The sequence below is a fragment of the Dreissena polymorpha genome, chromosome 4, assembly GCF_020536995.1.
Source record: "Dreissena polymorpha isolate Duluth1 chromosome 4, UMN_Dpol_1.0, whole genome shotgun sequence".
Taxonomy (NCBI): domain Eukaryota; kingdom Metazoa; phylum Mollusca; class Bivalvia; order Myida; family Dreissenidae; genus Dreissena; species Dreissena polymorpha.
The window spans coordinates 107,183,775-107,188,782 of NC_068358.1; the positions used below are offsets into that span (position 1 = coordinate 107,183,775).

At 34.9% G+C, this 5,008-nt stretch overlaps 1 long non-coding RNA gene across 1 annotated transcript; it reads left to right on the forward strand.

The window, feature by feature from the left end:
- Nucleotides 1-1,223: 1,223 nt before the first annotated feature.
- Nucleotides 1,224-2,385, forward strand: LOC127877350 (uncharacterized). Its single transcript, XR_008048371.1, has 3 exons — nt 1,224-1,503; nt 1,755-1,907; nt 2,106-2,385. It is a non-coding gene; the product is annotated as an uncharacterized LOC127877350 (long non-coding RNA).
- Nucleotides 2,386-5,008: the final 2,623 nt, after the last annotated feature.

Below are 5,008 nucleotides of genomic sequence, written 5' to 3' on the forward strand. Positions count from 1 at the left end.
ACAAAATATATAAGAAAACTACATGAACATTATCAGGCTAGAAATTCTTGTTAACTCGAAGAAGTTTTTTAGTTAAGGCAAGTCAACCTTTTCCTATACGATAAAGAAACCGATCACAAACAGGATAACATTGGAAGAAAGGTGGTTCCGATAGATTGTCTGGCAAAACAACATCAATTTAATATTTTTCCCGAAAAATATATTATAAAGGCTACGGCCTTGTTCGTTAAACTATTCAACACTACCTTGCATCCTGTTTCCACTTCATTGCTCGTCCATTGCGGATCTGATATAGCCACTTAATGAAAACGCGATTGATCATTTAATATAACACGGTCACAGTCATTCTCAATATTACACAAATGGAAAACGAGTGTTTTTGTGGAGTGTTTTCAAAGATAATCTGGACTTTTCTGTTAACGCTATTCTATTGTTTATATAATTTTGGTTTTGTTTAGTGAGGGCTACTACACATAGTTCATTCTGTTGGAGTGAATCTTTCGATGAATTTTCCTACAAATGTGCAAATTATAGTGGCAGTGTAACAACATGTCTCATAAAGTTACCGTCTAATTGCTCAGAACCTCTGACAATGGGTACGCATAAAACAATAGTTTCAATACTGTTTGAATATATATAATAATATTGTGTCTCGTCATTAGAAACCACGCATTACTAAACAAATATGTTATTTAAAATTTCAATTGCATTTTGTATTCTTTTTTTTTCTAAATCGTAAACTCCTTAACATTTCATGCAGTTATCACTTATGTTTGTCGAGCTTTTTAATAGAAAAAGCCCACTTTTTGTATCGGACATGACGCTACAAACGTCTGTGTTACGTCTTGACGTCAAAAAAAGTTTCAGCGATATATTTCATTTTTCTTTTTTGAAACTTTCGCAATAAAGGTTAATATCAAAAGGAATAAGAAAACTAATTTCACATATTGATGAATACGTTTGCAAAAATCCATCACGCTATTATTAATACTTTTTGGGGTGATCTATGCTGTTATCTAAAATGCCTTTATTTGTTTGCCTCATTATGCCATTACTTCGTAAAGTTCAAAACACTCAAGCACACAATATCCAGGTGAGCAGACATAAGAATAAAATATCATTTTAACATCGCGATTCTAGAAGCACTTAATTCTAACAAGTGCGTTTTGCTAAAAAGGTTATTAATCGTGTCAGAAAAAAGAAAAACTGTATCAAAAGTACCCACGTGTGCATGCTTATAAATATGTTAATACAGTAACATAATCAAACAACGAAAGGACGGACGGACGGACACAATCGCAAACCAGACATTTGGACCATACAAAAAAGTATAAACTGTTCACGGAAAACATATTTATCTTTTTCTAGAATATTCGTCGGTTATTTCGTACATAAGGTGGAACAACGTTACTGCAATCGTTCTCTTCACATTGATAGGATATGCTGTATGCTGCTGCTATGGATTGCTTAAAATGCACTGGAGTATAGCTGTTTTATTTACAGGTATTGTATTTATGAAAATGCCTAAATGTTCATTGTTGTTTGTTTACAAGTTTTTATAAATTCCACTTATATAATAAATATGATGAACTATCTTGTGGATTTAGTTACACCGACGAGCTTAGACGGAAACGTCCTTGTTTTGGTAAAAGCCTTCTTAAAACCAATTAGATAGGTAACAGGGTAAACACTTTATATATTATGCGTCTACAATTTTTGAAATATGTTGTATTTCGCTCCAAATAATTCTTCAGAGGCAGTACAGTTTTTGAACTACGTGCTTATATTCACCTTGGTTGGACCAGCGAATGGATTTACGGCAGCCAACACAACTACCTCTTTCCGTGTTTTCGCATCTATTTCCGGACTCGTGATTGTTGTTTGCATGCCATTAGTGACTGTCGCAGGTATTAGTTTCATTTCTATTACTCTACTCGTATAAATGCAATTTACATTACAGTACTAGCCTAAATTGCAGAACTAAACTATTTCCGATGTTGGTGTTCCCAATTCATATGGATTTTCAATGATGATTTCATTTAAATAGTGTTAACCTCATTAATATATTCATCTCGTCTAATTATCACATTATTATCCGCTTGCAGCCGTAAAATATTGCCGATCCCGGGGTTCAAAACGCATAGCAATATTGAAAGCACCACTGACGTCACAACGCATAGCCAAATCGGAACAAACACCAACATCACTGATTCGTGTAAATTATATGAAAGCAGTGAGGAAAGAGAATACACGCGGTACAACGATAATACCTTTTCAGATAGTGAAACTTTATAGACCAAATACAACAGATTTACGAGAAGAATTTTCACACGTACTGCAACAATTGTGGCAAAAACATGCACAATTTATCGGTATAGGCAAAGATGCTAAAGGGCTTGCACATTCTTCCATGGATATTCAAAGTATTAGAAATGTTAATAATCAATATGTTTTGATGAGATACTGTTGTCTGTGAATTTACTGAATCAGTTGGTGGTTATTTAAGAACACTTCATGAATACAAAAACGGATGGATGGCTTGTAACACACAAATTATTGACACTGATATTTTTTTTCAAAGAAATTGTACATTATCAAAAGGAACGTGGTCTAACAATGTTGACAAACGAATAAATGAATATTACCTGTTCCATGGGACACTGACGTCAAATGCAGAGTCTATTGCCCAGCAGGGATTTGACGTTCGGTTTTCCAAGGGAGCTTTAATGCTCGGAAGAGGGATTTATTTCACAGATAGCCTCGTGAAAGCCGATCAGTACACACGACCAGGTACAGCTTTGCCCAACTTGTCTAATGCAGCTTTTTTAGTTTAAACCTATTTAGTTAAGCTCGATTTGATCGAAAGCCTCAGGCTTATTGAAACGCTCTCAAGTTCGTTTCCTGGGCCTAGAACCAATACTGGTAGTCTTTGGGGGAGATCTTAAGAACGCTCCCACAGTTGGGATCGAACCCATGACCTCCCAGTCGCTAGTTGGACACCATATCCATTACACTACGGCGACCTAATGCAGCTGTTTTGGAAGTAGATATTACACCAGACGCGTTAGTACATGCCATTATAACAGATTTACCAGATTGTTATACGATGCACTACCTCCTCAACAAATTAATTTTTGTCTTCTATTTCATAGATGACAGTGGAATGTGCTGCATTATTATGGCACGAGTTCTTCTTGGTGACTTTGTAGTAACCAAGAGTTGTTCTGGCATTCCGTCTACCAGCTGTCAGCCGCCATGCAAGCAATGCATGACCTCCTTGTGTAACAAGTCAGACAGTCAACATCAGAGATTTGATTCGGTCGTCTTCACTGGTGGATTGCATAAGGAATTTGTTGTGTATGATAACTGGCGGGCATTTCCCGAATTTATCATTTTCTATAAACGTGTGTAAAAGCATTTAAGGTCGGGTTGAAATGATAGAATGGTTTGCATTTGTTCGTTCACTGAATGATTGAAAAACATGACCTTTTTTAATGTGAACATATAGAATGGTTTGCATTTGTTTGTTCACTGAAAGATTGAAAAACATGACCGTTTTTAATGTGAACATATTGGTGCACCTTGCTTATAAATAGGATATATCTTAAACATGTATTTCATAATAAACAGAGTCATGTCAGTTGGAATATATTCCAATTCTTACTTGTAAGATTGTGCTTTTTATGGACATACCTTTACGTATTGAGCATACATTATTACTATGATTTATAAAAATTACAGTAAAATAGTGTAATAGTTTAAATAAAAAAATAATTGAATTTTTGTACTCACGTACAGTAAGTGTTCATGAAACATCTAACATCAAAATACGTATAATACTATTTGCGTGATATGTATGGTACGGACATTTATATTTCCCCACATTCGTTTTTTAAGTAGCAGTTTCATTAAAAGTTGTATATTTATTTTGCTATTACATTGTGTGAGTGTTTGTGGGATTTGTTTCTGCCTGGATATCGATAACATTGGATTTATGAGTATCGTAGATATATATTGTTCTTCCATAGCTGCATCCATAATGTTCAATGCCATGTGTTTAAGGTGGTTTCACTTTTAATGAATAGTTCTTCTGTTTAACTATAAGAGAAACATTTACAGCCAAACATGGCATACAAAAATACACAATCCCAGCCTCGCTCAATCCTGTTACTGTATTGTAAACATAATTTGACACAAGCAATACTTGACACAAGGTTTGAAATCGGTTGCACGTGATCTCGATATTTAAAAAGGACTAACATGCGAGGGAAAATCGCAAATGTATATGATGCATAAAGAACACCTTCTTAGTCTTTACCGTACATGCAAAACATATGAAGTCGTTTAAAGAGGCTTTTGTATCATTTAACCGGTACTTTTAATTGCTATTGTACCATTTTGTGTTCATGTTGAAAGCCTCTGTAACCTTGGCATTCGATATGTTGACCTAAAAAAAACGACATGAGTATTCCTTTTCTCCCACATGACCAGCCTACCAATTTTGAAAACTTGATAGGTCTAAGCGTGATATATCGTGTGGTAATGAAATGGACTACAACCCGATCACGGAGTGGCGCAAAGCAATATACACCGGCATCTTCGAAGAGGGGGTCGGCATAAATATGTATTCGTTATTTTAATATTGCATGTATGATCGCGATGAGATTGTACAATCTTTAGCACTGAATAATTTTATTTATGTAGTTTTTGTTATAAGTGTTCAAATGTAAGTGTGTTTAGTGTGTAATAATAAAGTATATGTATTTCGATCAATCTCATTCAATTGCCGAATAGTCTGTTTTGCCAATAGCAGTGTTATAAGAAACACAAAATATCCTTAAAAATGACAATCTGCGTGTAAATAATGCTGAAAAGTAATCTCTACACAAACAGAAGAGGAACACAATAAATGATCGGTAGAGTGAATTCTCGAACTATAATTGTGTCTTGGTCTGTGAAAGCTGGTCATAATGCATGTGCGTAAAGTGTCGTCCCAGATTAGCCTGTA